The sequence below is a fragment of the Protopterus annectens genome, chromosome 13.part0, assembly GCF_019279795.1.
Source record: "Protopterus annectens isolate FY-2018-M chromosome 13.part0, PAN1.0, whole genome shotgun sequence".
Lineage (NCBI taxonomy): Eukaryota > Metazoa > Chordata > Ceratodontiformes > Protopteridae > Protopterus > Protopterus annectens.
In genome coordinates, this window is record NC_056747.1 from 849,278,364 (window position 1) to 849,295,196 (window position 16,833).

A 16,833-nucleotide genomic window follows, 5' to 3' on the forward strand; every position below is an offset into this window, starting at 1 on the left:
GTTTCCTCCTCAGAGTCCCCCTGTGGGTGTGGCTGTGGGGACCTAGAGACTGGTAGGGAGCTGTGTATCCCTTCCCTTTGGTGATCCTGCTGTAGCTGTTTCTACAGGATCATATTGTGCAGCATGGCACATACGGTGAACATCTGTGCACATGTGGCTGGAGAGTACAGCAGGGCTTCACGAGATATATCAAGGCAGCGGAACCATAACTTCAGCAGCCCAAACACACACACTCAATGATGTTCCTAGTTTGTGAGTGTGCCTTGTTATGGCATTCTTTTGAGAGTGTGTGTTTGCATTTCTGATAGGTGTCATCAACCACAGTTCCAGTGCATAGCCAGCATCCACAAGTAATTGGCTGTGTGAGATGTACCCCCTAGCAAACATCTGGTACAGCTGTCATGCATGCCAGATATGGGAGTCATGATAATTGCCAGGGATGCCAGCCCACACATTCATGAAAAAGTCCTGGGCATCGCACATGACCTGGCAATTGATGGAGTGATACCCCTTGCGGTTGATGTAGAGTCTACCCTCCTCACTGGGTGGTGTCTTGATGTGTACCTGAGTGCAATCTATGGCACCCAGTACTTCAGGGTAGTGTGCTGCATGGTAGAAGGGTTGCATATTGCTGGTCCTCTCCTCAGGGGCGTGGGAAAAATAAATGTGTTCACTGGCATGTGGTAGCATGGCATCCAGGAACTCGTGGAGTACCTTGGATGCTGATGCCTGTGACATGCCCATCATGTCCCAGTTGGTCTTTGGAATGTACCTGTAGCTAGTACCCTAAGAGCTACATATACCTTTGTTTCCACTGGGTTGGGTTACCCTCTGTTGGATCTGGGTCTGAATTGAGGGTGGCAGAGCTCAGTGAGTTGTTGTAGTATGTCCCTGTCCATCGTTTCACGTTCTACAGTCTCCAGCTCATGTAGCTCGTGGAAGGTTACACTGGCCAGAACACTCTTTTCCTTCTCAGTCTAGGCCTATTGTCAGCCACAGCAGCATTGAACTCAGCATCTAGCACATACAGATGTAGTAGACCTGTAGCAGCCCCTAGCATTCCTTCAGTTAAAAATCCCAAGCCTGTACTCCACTGGTGTAGGGTATGGGGGTGAAATCAGATTGTAGGGTGTATGCAACCTTTATAGTGCTCTGCTGTAGGTGCAGCATGTGTGATTGGCTACCTATGATGCATTCCACCTTCCAAGTACATCTTTATGGACTGTTAATGGCCCTAGTTTAAGTCAAACAGGAGTCATCAGTAATTAATATACCATTGGCTGTCTTAGCCATTTTTTTTTTTTGGACAGCCTTCCTAGCTCAACACTGTGGTGCCCCGCACAAACATGCACTGCAAAGATAAACAATGCTCAGCAGTCACTGCAAACACCCTCATGAAAGGTCACACTCAGCACAGTAGCATGCCACACAAGTACACAGAAACACGTGCCCTGAAGGTAAACAAAGCTTAGCAGAAACTGTACACACCTCCCTGCTCAGCAGAGTGCTGCGCCATGCAAACAGGTCCCGCTGAGCTCCAATAAGCTTATAAGTTCTCATTCAAACCCCCCTTGATGTCAGCTACCTCTTTTCTGGACACCAACATGGTTCAGTGGCTACATGGATGGGATCTGTGGACACAGATACCCATTTGTGCTATTCAGTAACTCTACCTCATTTGCATAGGGATCCATGCACACAACCTGGAAACTACATGATTCCAGGCCCTGCCTTGTTTGCAACAGCAGCTTTCCACCATTATAGATACTCCATGCAGGATCCTATAATACATTACTGTCACATGCTAATAAATTTGATTTTTACACTCTTTTTTATTTATTTTTTTTTCATAAAAGCATGTTTGCACACTGCGGCGTGCTGCACAAACATACCCATATCATAAAAAAAATATATTTTAAATCATTTCCCATACGGTTTTGGACACACAGTGGATAATTTTGTACATATCTGTGTCTGCCATGCCATTTCTGTCCATTGAACTACACTTTTGCAGGCCCTGTTTTCTGTTTAAACTCCTGTACACAGAATTTTTCTGTGTACATTATGGACAATAACATGGGGTCTGCAGAACTGCCTATCTGCTTGTTGGATCACTCTACCTCCCTCATTTGCATGCAGTTCACATGCTTATGAGATGATTTGCATGCCATGGATACTTCCACGCTGGTGCTTGCATGAGCGCCACCCAGCTCTGTTTACTGGATCGCAAACCTGCTTACTTTCATGTAAGCAGTGTGCCACGATGCTTACATGGAAAAAAATCCATGCAGGCTTTATTAAATTCCCTCCATAGTTTATTATCTGTAGAGTTGTTAGGAAAGTGTATTAACCAATGTTGCATTGTTTGGTTCTAAGAAAACACGTAAGAAGCTGTGCCTTTGTGTTTGCTATGGTAACACGAAGACACCAAAGGGCACCGTTATATTCTTAATTGTTACAATATGTGGGTTTCCTACATTTATGAACTCTTCTTTAACTAGACCCTTATCTTTCTATTAAAAGTGAGTTACTTTCTCTTTTTTTCAGGAATTAATCATATTGTTATTAACCTAGAGCTGAAAAAAAAAGAAGAAAGTACTCCAACCTTAGTCTAACTAATTCCACTTATAGAAGAAGTAAACTGTCTAGCTTAAGTACCAAAGAACTAACATGGAAACAAAGCAGGTAGAGCTGCTGGTCTCTGGCGCTAATTTTGACTACCCTATTTACCACTGTGAGTTCACATTTTCATTATTATCTGTCTAGGGGCTGTCCTCTGCTTGGGTATTGACAAAGAGCATCACAAGAATTCCACATATCCAACATCATTTCATTTCATTCTCAAATCATAAATAATAACATGAAATGGTTGCTTAAAACTTTTTACTAGACCATGTAATATCTTAACAAATTCTACTTATACTAATAATATCTTAAAAGTATTTAACAATTTTGTTTAGCAATACCCTGCAATTAAAACATGGATTTTCTCCTTATTTCCTAAGGATTTCCCATCTGATTGTATGGAAAGGTTTGCTTTACAGAAAATGTTGAGTTTCACAAGACAGGGACATATTTTACTATAATTGGTTGTTAAAATAAGGTACTAAATATAGATTATGTAACATGCCAATTTGACCTAGACATGAACAAATGGCTAATTGTACAGAAATGCAGACAAAACTTTTTAATGAAAACTGAGTTAATGTTGTATTCTAGAAAATAATCCATCCATCCATCCACGACCCCTTTTCCCATTTGTTTTTCACATGGGGTCAGCATGCCACTTCAACAGTAACAATCATCTAAAGCCAAGGTTTACACCACCAGGTGGCTAGCCCTGCAGTAGTAGTTCTTCCACACCACACTCTCGTACTCAGACCTATGGCTAATTTAGAGTGTCCAATCCACCTACTGCATGTTTTTGGAATGTGGGAGAAAACTGGAACACCCGGGGGAAACCCACACAACAGCAGGAAGAACATGCAGACTCCACACAGAAGGGCCCCCCCACCGCTAAGAATCAACCGAGGAACCTCTTGCTGTGAGGAGGCAACACTACCCACTGCACCACCCATAACAAATTTTCTTAATAATCTTAAAGATAATACGAAATGCTATCATTTTTAAATTATTAAAAAGTTGTAAATGTTGCATAAATGATAATAATTGGGAGCATGCATTACAGATAAACCATTCCCCATTAACTTCAGTTGATAAGAATATGATTTTGTCATCCACACATAAAACTGTGCCTTCATTATTTTGGAAGCTTTTTTTCCATGGATATTCTTACTTAGATCTTTTTTTGCATCCTATAAAACTGTTTCCATAAGAAGGAAAACACTGACTGCTGGAGATATGGTGTTCAATTATAAGGTGATTTTTTTTCCTTTCTCGAAACACGTTCAAATTTTCATGCAGGCTTTATAGTCAGAAAATTTTATTTTATCTAGTTTATTAGTTATTTTAATGCTTTAGTTTCTGGACATGTACCAAGCTCACAATGTTTTCTCTGTTGGAGTTGGTAACTATTGCCAGAAAATTGACTACAAATCTTTGTAGTCGTAAGTTCCCTCCTTCATTTTCTGAATATGTAGCTATCACCCCTGCTGTTTGCAACACATAGTAACCGTTATGAAAAGAAGCCGATTTATCGCTGTTCTATGCTGGACAATGTTAAGCTCTTTATTAGAAAAATATTAATCAGCATTCTAGAATTGCTATAACTTGCTGTATTTTTGTAAGACAGTTTGCTGCCTTGATATAGACACACTTGTAGGTGGTTGCTATGCTGTTATGTGATGTTTGTTTGCTTGTTTGTTATTTATTTTTTTGTAATTTAAGATGTTAATAAAAATATTAAAAAAGGAATTCCATATGTTCAGCCATGGGAAGGACATCAACTAACTGATGTAAATGAGACAGGTGTTGAGTCCAGGGAAAGATGGTGAGACTGGACCTTTTCAGGAAAAGAGACACAACAGCTTAACCACTACTGTGTCCTAGGTGGGCTGGCTCATATTCAGTCTTGTAGTTAAATTCAACAACATATACTTAAGAGGAGCAGCTAGGAATCAATAAAATCATTATTCTCAGCTCACATTATTTCTTACTTTTTCTCTGGAGCTGGTATAAAAAAAGACTCAGATTTTCTTGTTTCTGCCTTTATCCATCCTCTAAATTCATAAGTCATTAAAACATAGACTTTAATGGACTAAGGATGAGTCAGCTGTTTGTACATTATAGTAATACATAATAAAACTCTCCTATAGTTACAGTTCATCTTCCAGTCATCACAAAGTGGTGTAAACTTTATTAATCTGAGATCATAGTATTAAATACACACCAGTAGATATAAAAATAGCTATAGTAAAGGGAGACGTGGCTATTTATGCTGAAATAGATCTCTGGACTATTGCAAGCATGCAAAACTACTGTGCAGGCCTAAACTGAACCACTGTGATGACACGGAGAACAAGTACTTCTTAAGTGCACATAATCAGCCACACATTAATACGTTGGGGTATTAGGCGGTGTTGGTGGGTGACCACAGTGGTGCAGTGGTTAGTGTTGCCACTTCACAGCAAGAGGTTCTCCAGTTTGATCCTTGGCTGGGATGCCTTCTGTGTGTAGTCTGCATGCCCTCCCTGCGGGTGTGTGGGTTTCCTCCGGGTGCTCCAGTTTCCTCTCACATCCCAAAGACATGCTGTAGGTGGATTGGACACTCTAAATTGGCCCTAGGTGTGAGTGTGTGCCTTCTGTGGAAAGTTGGGTACTGGGCTGGCAACTCCACACCATAAAACTCCACTGCCACTCATTCTGTACACTGTTGTTCCCCTGTGGCGACCCCTAACCAGGAAAAGCCGAAAGAAGAAGAAGAAGATTAGGCAGTGTTGGTGCTATCGTATAAGTGATCAGCAGACGTAGTCATTAATGTCTTAGGACTGATACATTACAGGTATATACTTCATACGATCGATTTTTGGACCTTAGGGCTAACAAGACCACTGCACACTGAAAGTTCTCTTCACAAGACTGGAAGGGAAAATACTTCCATGTTTCCTTGAAGATATGTAACTGCAGATATATCCACAACATTTGGTAAACATTTGCTGTTGACTACAGATTCATGCTCACTCAAAAAATATAATTTTAGCAAGTTCTGTTTATGTGAATTAAAATTTCTGAAAACAACTTTCACTGAATCTACAGTTAATTTTTTTAAGATGTTTTGTTTAAGCATTGGAACCTCATCTGAGGAACTAAGTGATGATGACTTTATTACTGAAGATGGCAAGATAATTTAAGATGTATCTATTCAGCTCAGGTCAATTTTTTAAATTTATTGTTGTTGTATATGCCAGAGACAATACATAAACGGGTATTCCTTGCAGTGACAGTAAGAGAAGGAAAACTAATACTAGCATTTGCCCATAATAACGTGTCCTGTGAGCATTTCTAATCTGTAAATGGTGTTTGATTGGGTGTACTCTGAGCAATCTGAACCTTAGTTGCATAGCCTAATTAGCTGAGAGTAACTGTTTAGTACAGAATGTTTTTAACCCTTTGTTCACTGACTTTATTGCTAACCTCATGCTTACCCATAATGCATGCTGACCCGGCACACCATAGCTATAGCTTTTGCTGAAATTATCACCCCAGTCCTATACTAATGCCTACAATTTTATTCCTGAGAACTCCAGCTTTTCCTTTGCAACCAGTAAACATCTCTAAAATGAATCAAGCTTTGAAAGGGCTTGATCAGATAGACTCCATCATACATTTATCAAAACGTGACAGTTTCATTGCTATTCCTCTCTAACAAATCATATGCTTCCATCACATGTAGGTCCTTTCCTGAACTGTGGATGATACTCAGGTTTATTTTCTTCTCAAGCAGGGGCCACATGACTATTTCACTTTTTGTACACTAAAATCCTTAAAAGTGCTGTGTTTTTAACTGGAAAAAACTACCTAGAAGTTGTTACCCTTTTCTCCATTGTAGTGCAATCTCAGAGTCGGTATATATAAGTTACAGGGGGTGTGAGGGGTGCATGAGGCTTGCACTCCTGCAAAAAAAATGCGGATTTGTTTTTTTTTTTTTTTATTTTGAGTTTTTGGAAACTTGATCATATAGTCTTGACTGCATGAATTTTGAGTTTCCAAAAACTTGATGAAGTCATATAAATCTGGTGCTTAACCTGAAAATTATAATTGCAGAGGATTTTAATTGTGATTTAAAGGGAAAGATGTAAAAAAAATACAGGAAGTAATGAAATGTGGTGAGTTAGCTGTGTGGAAAAAATCAGTGGATTTATAGAAGTGGAGCACTTGGATCTGAAATTGATTATTTTGTATTTTTCTAAGGTTTGGGGGTAGCAAATGGTGATACAGTTATGAAAAGTTTTTCAGACCATTTAGCAATATGGATGGAAGTGATGTGAATATGAATATATATCTTTGGCTTAATTGCGCATTGCCTAATGAAGATGGGAGGAAAATAGAACTGGAAGAAAATGTGCAAGATGGGTCTGTTACTGAACTAAGTGATATGATGTTCATGATGGGAAAGGACAGCGAGTGGAATTAAAGATAGCAACCAAAATGAATGTGAGAAAACTGAGGATGTTATTTTTAAACCACGAGTTATAATTTCAATGAGTATCTGTGCACTAATTAGATTTTATTACATCTATCTATTTATCTATCTATCTATCTATCTATCTATCTATCTATCTATCTATCTATCTATCTATCTATCTATCTATCTCTAGTTATGTAAGCTAATGTAAACTCCCATAATGCTCATTGTTTTATACACTGTGATTTCCTAATATATGGAATGTTATTGGTCCAAGTGGATCAGCGCTCTGCCTGGGTTAACAAATTGAAATAAATACAAATAAATATTTTCAGCTTCTATATAATGAAGATGTAGAAGGCAGTGAGACAGATCAATCTGATGAACAAATACAAATGTATATTGGGGAAATGTGTAAGGACAAGGAAGAGAATTTAGAGGTCATAATAAACAAAACAGCCTTAGAGCATGAGAAAGAAGAAAGTTAATTTAAATATTATATTCATTAATGTGAACAGTATTAAATGGGATTTGAAAAAGTTGGTGGGATTGAAATGGTTTCAGAAGGATGAAACAGACTTAATTTCTGTATCAGATGTAAGATATTTAACATACAAAGATAGCAGTTCCCGATATTTATGGGAGGAAACTGTAAAGTGGGTATCTGGTTATGAAGAATGCTCTGTGATAGTAATATTGGTTAAAAATACAGAAACAGAACTGCCAGATATTATCAGTGGAAAAGTAGAGACTTTAATAGTAGTGGGCATTAAGAGGCAATGCTGTCCTCTGAGAATAATAGCACTTAATACACCTACTGATAAGATATTTTGAGTTAGGGTATTTGAAGGTATGCTGCAATATGTAGTGGTATATATGGATAAAGTTATGGTCAAAGACTTTAAATTTTTTTGTTCCTCTGCTACTGACCATTGGCTGCCACTGGTACTTCTCCTCATCCACTGTGTCCACCAGAATCTACCAGACTCTTCTAAAACCCCAGACTTACTTTGAAACATGCACAGGGTCACAGGATACTGAGGCATCTAGTTGCATCATATTGCTGTCAGGGTGTTCTTATGTGCCATAACTTTCCCAATTCCCATTTCTCCTCACAAGCATCTTTTAACATTTCATGGGTGACAGTTCAATGGACACATGCTGGCATATCAGCCCACCTCTTCAATGATCCAGCTAGTGTGCATCCTCTGCAAGTGCCTCAGACAACTGAGCTGTTAATCCAACCTGTGTTACTTGGGATATAGTCAGGGCTTTACCTCTGCACAGCACTGTACTGGCTTTAAAGACTAACTGTAACTTAGTAGTGAAAGATAAGAGTTGTTCACAAGAAATTAGAGTTATGAACAATATTATGCAAAATGGGCAGTTAATGTTAGAGGAAGATAGGAAAATTACATATATTTAGAGAAATAAAAAGACAGAAATTGATTTTTGTTTTGTTTTCAGGAAGTTTAAGAGAGGCAGGGAGGGAAACGTGGTAGATTTTAGAGATCATTTAACAGTATGGGCTTAGAATGGGGATGATTGTGTTATTCTAGAAGTAATAGAATAACAGAAGTACAGTGAAGGTTTCAGGTCCAGTGTTAGCATTTTTGGGGCTCCCAGCAACTGTTATGTTAGGGGAGCTGGACACTTCCAGTGTAAATATTACCCTGCCACTGTCACCCTTCCTAAGCAACCTTATAGTTTATGCTGTAGAGTTTTAGAAGTGTAGAAAGTCCGAACTATAGCTATATTTTCCTTAAAATTTTATAGGTCTGTGCACCACAGTATGTTGGCCCATTTTCACAGAGGGACATTGACAGTGATTGTCATTTAGTTGCAATGATGAATTAGGTGAAAGTCAGCCATAGGCAAAGGATTGCATGGTGTCCTCAACTGCCTACTCTTCCACTCCCCCCGCCAATATTTTTTAGTGCCCCCACCCAGTTCCCCCATCCCAGGCTCCCCACACAATTCACATACCTTTTTTCTCACATTTTTTCAAGAAGCCATGACTAGCTATATACTCAAAAGTGCATTTTAAATTTTTTTTACAACTTTTTCATCCAGTGACAGCTTGAACAAATTTTATGTTAAGGCAAAGAAACTCAGCTATAGTAACCTTTGTGCACCTCTGGGCTCTGTGAGAAAAGGAAGGGAAACAATGATTACATTGTCTTTAGCACTTCAACACAAGCCATAATCACCTCCTGTGTACATCTCTGAGGTTTGATTGTGAGGAAAATTAAGTAATGATGACATCATCTACAGCCCCCCCCCCCCCCCCACAGCTAAAGCAACTTTCTGTAGAAACCAAGGCTAATTTTAGGATAGTTTATAAAGTCTTAGAATAGATGCAGTTGATGGTGGAAACCACTACTAAGTCCATTTCAAAATCAATTTATACAATTTGGAAAGTGGATGCCAACACGTCTAGAAACTGTAAATGTCTGAATGTTCCACATACCCAGAAGAGTTACGTGTGTGCCTAGCATTATGGATAAAAATCAGTGATATTGTGATAATTTTTAAACACACACACACACACACACACACACACACACACACACACACACACACACACACACACACACACACACGCACACACACACGCACACACACACTCACACACACACACACACACACACACACACACACACACACACACACACACACACACACACACACACACACACACAGTGAGGGCATGCAGACTCCAAATAGAAAAAGGCACAGCTAGAAACTGAAGCAGACCAAAGCACTGGGAAAAGGTAATACTGCTCATTGTGGTACTCTTGATAATAAGCAGTTGCATTCACACATACCCTTTTCCTGCCAGACTACCAAAGACAGCCACCTATCCTGTGTAAAGTAAATGTTTGTGATGATAAGTGAAAGATGTTATGGCCAAATTGTTTTTCTTAGATGCACTGCAACCATGTCCCCCCACATACAAGCATAATGGCAGTGCTGATAATGTTTATGATAAAAAGTAAAAGAATTAGAACCAGCTTGTTGCTTTTATTCTGCACCCCCCCACACACACACAAGTTTAAGCCATAGCAATACCAGTTCTATACTGATTTCAGCAAATAGTACATTGTGCCACACTTGCGCTACCACACCAGACCTATGACTGTTATTTAGCATCCTTCAGGAGTAATGCATATCTGCCACCACCCTTGATTTCACAGAATGTCCTTGATTTTGCCTCATATTCTTGTTCTATCCCTCATAAAAATATTTGATTTGCTAGTAAATCACTGACGACTGAAGTCAGTGAATGATGTCAGATATTAGTGCTTCACGCTTTTTATTGTTCACAAGAATGCATGTTGATGCAAAATGTGTTATTTTATTATCTTTTTAAGTGAATTAGATTAATGTGTTTCTGATTTTCAGTCTTTATTCTGCCATTATTTTTGGATTTGTCCAGAATACTTGAGCCAAGAAGTTAAGAGTTACAGCATCTAGTGTCCTGACAGTATAAAACTCCCTGAAAAAGAAAAACATCCTTGAACGTTGTGAGCATCTGCTCTTTTTAAAATTCCAGGTAAGCAGTGAGATTGGTTAACTTTGTCTATGGATCTCTAGTGGTTACCTTGTTCATATTCATTCACTGCTCACTTCCTTTATCCTTCTAACAGGGTCATATCCCAACCCTGTTTAGGATAACGTGCACCATCAAAGAATGAATGATCTTGTTTTTCTACTTATTTTCACCCAACTAGCAGTAGCTTTCGTGGGGCCCTCCAATAGGTAAGGATGGTTGTGGGCTCCTCACGGGTCTTGGGTATCATGGGTGTCTAAACTCAGCTATGAAGTTAGTTTTAGGGGAGAGAATGCCCACCAACAGGATTAAAGTAAGTCAAGGTTACTATGTCAGTGGTAAAATATTTAATGAAATTATGAAACCTGCTGCTTGACAGAATAATGTTACTACAACCAGAGATATAATTGTATTTGAAAGTAGAAGAAGTTATACTAATTAAGTTTTTTTTCATCCTGGGAGTTATTACTGCCTACACAGTTTATTAGGTACACATGACTGCTGTAGTAGGCTTTGTTGTTTTGACAAACATAATAAAAAATTAAATTAAGATGATTTGCTATGGTTGAGCCCCCCTCCCCTTCCCAGGCCCAGGCAGACCCAGTGACCACAGGGTTCCACTGATGTCCACAACTGTCTGTGAATGTCTGAAAAGTTTCACATGAGAATGTACTTTACTTTCAGACATGTTGAATGCACAGTCATAACTATGAGATGTCAATTACTCTATGAGACCATATTATACATTTTGGGAAAAGTGATAGATAGTACTTAAAGAAATATAAGCAAGGCTATTTGGAAGTAGAAATCTGACTTTGATCAATTACTTGAGCAAAATAAATTAGAAAGTTTAGAGAAAGAAAAAAAATTATGAGCAACATAAAGATGGGGTGAAATTTTTATTCAAAGCTAGAGATGTGTTACTGATAGAATGAAGGAAGAAATTTCTTTTTAAATGTAAGTTAGTAACATATAAAAGTCTATAATGGAGATACATAGAACTCTAGAATGCAAATTGCAAAAAACACAATGAAGGGTCAGTTCATTGGTAGATTCTTTTTGTCAGAAAATATGTATAAGGGCATAAACGTGACTGAATAACAATGAAATGTCAAGTTAACTAAAGAAAATAGAATAAGTTTGGAGAAAGAATGGAAGAATTTGATGTATTAAAAGTATTAAATGAAGATAGTTCAAAACAAATGCAATTAGAAGAAAAATATTGTATAAAAGTTCTAAATAATTGTATTACAAGTGATATTAAAGCTGAAAAGGTATTCAGGAGTACAGTAAAGTTATTTAGAAAAGGTTGTGGAAGAAGTTCTTAGGAACTGGTGGCCATTGGTATTTTACAATTGGGACTACAAAATACTGATGAAGATAGTTCAGCTGAGGTTTAATGTTATTCTAATGAAAGTTCTGTCTGAAAATAAGAATGGAATTAGAAGGAGAAACGTGAAGGACGTGTTGTTAATGGTGAAATAATTATTGAATAACATAGAGAAGGAAGGAATGATGATTGGTAGGAACAGGAATGATATGGAAAAAGTTTTTGATAGTGTGAGTCACCAGCTGTTGAGGCATATTTTGAGGGTATATTGTGTAGGGGAGGCAATGGTTGCTTTACTAAAACTGATATATTATATAGCATGGGTTCTTTGCTTTGGTAAATGAATGACTTGGAAAAAAGTGAAGGTTTGTAGAGGGATAAAATAAGATGTCCATTGATTGGGACTTTATTTTCATTGGTTATGAGTGCAATTGTCCAGTATAGTAGGGTGCATTTAAAGAAGTTAGTATGAGAAAGAGAGACAGGTATAATGATACCTACAGCATTAATTTATACTGATGACTGAATTTTATTAGCAAAGAATAAAAAAATTGATAAAGGAAGTAATTGTAGATGTGGAAATAGTTTAACTATAGAAGGAATTAAATTAAATAAAGACAAGAGCAGAGGGAATGGATGAGTGTGTTCAGCAGACAAAATCTGAGGTATTGGATATGAAGTCTGGAAGGAAACAGTATTAGAACAATGCTGGATAACAGAGATAGTTATCATTTTTGGTAGACTTTTGGATTAAGTTATAAGAAGAAAGATCATCCAGTTAATTTATTTTTCTTTGGAAAGATGGATCATATAGCGAGTCTATACATGATCCCAGCACAGAAATAGAGTTTACTAATTATTTTCCTACAATATGGGGTTCAAGACAGAATTCTACTAAATGAGGGGGGTTGTACAACATTAAATTTATTTTGGATGTTGTAGAAGGACAAATATGACTCGTACTTTTCATTTACTAGGTTAATGAGAGAAAACCATAAAATGTTTTGGGAATCTTATGAATCTCAAGAAAATAAATAAAATGTGCATGGAAGGGGACATCAAATAATATGGAATAAAATCTGGTTATGGATGATTAATATAGGTCAATCACATCAAGACAGAAAGGTACAATAGAAGACAGTGCCCCAATAATATTATACATTTTACCCATGGCATAATATATCACTAAGTTGAAGGAAAGCCGTTAAAGATAAGTTAAGTAGATTTAGACATACTTCAAATGAAGTAGATTTAGACATACCACAAACTGGTCATATATTTTTGCAGTGTCTAACACTGATTAATAGTCAGTTAAGGCAATAATGAAGTATAAATGTACAAGTGAAGGAAACTAGTTATATAATGTAAGGGGACAATATGAGGTTTTTGGTTTAAGGCAAGTAAGGAAGGGAAATAAGGTATATTTGAAAGGTGAATATGGATATGATTGCATATGGCAATTTTGAAACCACAATAAGATATAAAGTGATAAGACTGAAGAAATACTAATGTCATGTTTATGACTTATTTGGAACGGAAAGACTAAAAAAAATGTTTAGTAAGAAGTGTGACATGAAAGAAGTGTTTAAGAAGATTACGTTGTGAGGAGTTCTGTATTTAATGTTTCTTAATGTGCACATTTATGCAGATATTTATATAAGCAGTAGATTTTTATGTTATGTAAATAAGCGGTTTACCGATTTTAATAAAAAAGCCTACTCATTTTAATAGGTGCCATAGGACCTTTTTACAACCACCTGGGCTACCACCAGCTCAGGCAGATGAACCTTCATTTAAAGACTCATCCGAAGGGCAGCACATTCAGGAATGTATCATCCTCTTTATGCTGTATTGCAGTGTCGGTAATGGAAAATGACTCCAAGCACCTGTTGTGGGAATCAAGCCTATTATCTTCTGATCTTCCAGCAGCAAAGTTGAGTGTGCTACCTGCTGCACCATTTACACTGTTTTGACATGTGCTGTATTTAAAGTGTAGTTCATAGGTTCATAAGTGGTTACTAGGCTATCAGCCCAGGAGCCATTTTAAATCTAGACAAGATTACCCCACATTTATGAAAATATTTGTGATGTGTCAATGCCATATGAAATTTTATGAGTTACAGTATAAGCTTGGACACGAGTGTAGTATATATAAGTGTTCACATGTTGTCCCTGTCCATTGGGGACATAGGTGCTAAATTTGTGATTTCCCATTCGTTGGTTTAAGTTACATTTGAATATGGCTAGATATGAGCTTTACTGTACATGGATGGGAAGCCTATTCCAGAGAAGGGACACAAGATTTAAGCAAAATGTGAGTGCAGTAAAAATATAATAGCATTTGGAATTATAACTCCATGACATGTGAGGTTTAGTTCCTTAGAGTGGGTATTTCTGATGTAATATGTTTCTCAGATGTGAAACAAATTAATCAGTGTGGGTTCTGAGGATGTCTTGTAAGCTAGGCATAGATCACTGTGCAACAGTCTGTAGGAGACTGAGTACAGGGATAGGGCTTTGACATGGTCTGCCTAAGACTTCTCGTTTACTCCCTGTATTATTTTTGTGACAAACCTCTCTGGTCTTTCAAGATGTTTCAAGTGCCTTGTCAGGTACATCCTGAAGGGGGCACTGTACTCAATGATTGGTCAGATGAGCGCTGAGTACAGTGGAATGATGACCTCTTTGGATCTGAATGCCTTGCCCTTACTTATATATTATGTAATGTAGAATGATTTTCTCACTGCATGAGACGTGTGGCAGTCAAAGGTCAGGTTATTGTCAACCTTAGTTTAATATAACTGTATTAATTATATATGACTTAACTAGTCTGACATTGCACTGTTCTGAGAACAGAAGTGATGCTTAGATAACACTCCAAATACATCTTTGTAACTGCATTAACACTTAAAGCTCTGAGATAATGCACCGGGAGACATAACTGTTAAACTGATTTTCCTACTGGAAGAAAGTAATGTTCTCTTTGGAAGATACCATGTGTAGTACTGCATTCAGTTAGTTTTTATGTTTCAGTTATATAAGCTGTAGGCACTAATCAGATGTTTACATTTATTTCATTTATCTTGTGTTTCCTCTGAAAGAATAGCAGATATTTGACTTTTTTCACTTCAGCTCTATCTGAACTAAATCTAGAAGCTAAAGCCTTAAATTCTTCAAGGTCCAGTCATGAAAAATAAATAGTCTGCACTTAGAATAGATGCTTTGTGTGATAATGACACATGAGGACAGTGACATGCTAGTAAACATCCCTTTCATCACATAAGGACACAGTGATGCTATTCTAATTCCGTTGCTGTAGAATGTGGAGTTTGCAAACATAGCATGTTTCTGTAGATTATTTTTTATGTTAATGGATCCACTTTCTCCTTAGTATGGCAAGTTCCTAAAAACCTATAACTAATTTAATGTAAAGGATAATCTTGTCTTGTTCAGTATTTTTTCATTTTTACATTTATTAATAAGAGTACTATGTTTATGTGTATTTCTAAATAAAATATCAGCATACATGATGTAGTTTTGAATGCCATCTAGAACTCATGCTCATGTAGACAAAAGCTCTGATATCTAAGCAGTTCCAGATGCAGTACTATTCAACCTAGGCAGTTAATATCAAAGCTTTGGCAGGCTAACATCTACCTGAAATCAGCTGGACGTATAAGTGAATTTAAGTACACTTTTATCTGCTCTTTTGCATATAGTACTGTATTTAATTTATTTATTTGTATTTTTCAATGACTATTAACTCAGCTGAAGTTGTGGCTGTCTCTCTACAGAGTACTTTTTAGAATTTCTATGTAGCCATTGATAGCAGTGGGGGTAGTTTCAGCGCATCACTGACATCCTGTCTTGCCTTATATAAGTGGTACATTTTGAGTTATCTCTGCTTAATATCAGAGCTTTGGACGGCTAACATCTACCTGAAATCAGCTGGACATATAAGTGAATTTAAGTACACTTTTATCTGCTCTTTTGCATATAGTACTGTATTTATCAACTGCCAATCATTAGCGGACTGGAGTTCTGCTGTTGCGACCCCTAACTAGTAAAAGCTGAAAGACACAACAACAACATTTGTGTTTTTCACTGAATATTAACTCAGCCGAAGTTGTGGCTGTCTCTCTATAGAGTACTTTTTAGAATTTCTGTGTAGCCATTGATAGCAATGGGGGGTAGTTTCAGCTCATCACTGATATCCTGTCTTGCCTTATATAAGTGGTACATTTTGAGTTATCTCTGCTTAATATCAGAGCTTTGGCCGGCTAACATCTACCTGAAATCAGCTGGACGTATAAGTGAATTTAAGTACACTTTTATCTGCTCTTTTGCATGTAGTACTGTATTTAATTTATTTATTTGCATTTTTCAATGAATATTAACTCAACTGATGTTGTGGCTGTCTCTCTACAGAGTACCTTTTAGAATTTCTGTGTAGCCATTCATAGCAGTGGGGGGTAGTTTCAGCTCATCACTGACATTCTGTCTTGCCTTATATAAGTGGTACATTTTGAGTCATCTCTGCATAATATCAGAGCTTTAGCCGGCTAACATCTACCTGAAATCAGCTGGACATATAAGTGAATTTAAGTACACTTTTATCTGCTCTTTTGCATATAGTACTGTATTTAATTAATTTATTTTTGTTTTTCACTGAATATTCACTCAACTGAAGTTGTAGCTGTCTCTCTACAGAGTACTTTTTAGAATTTCTGTGTAGCCATTGATAGCAGTGGGGGGTAGTTTCAGCTCATCACTGACATCCTGTCTTGCCTTATATAAGTGGTACATTTTGAGTTATCTCTGCTTAATATTAGAGATTTGGCCGACTAACATCTACCTGAAATCAGC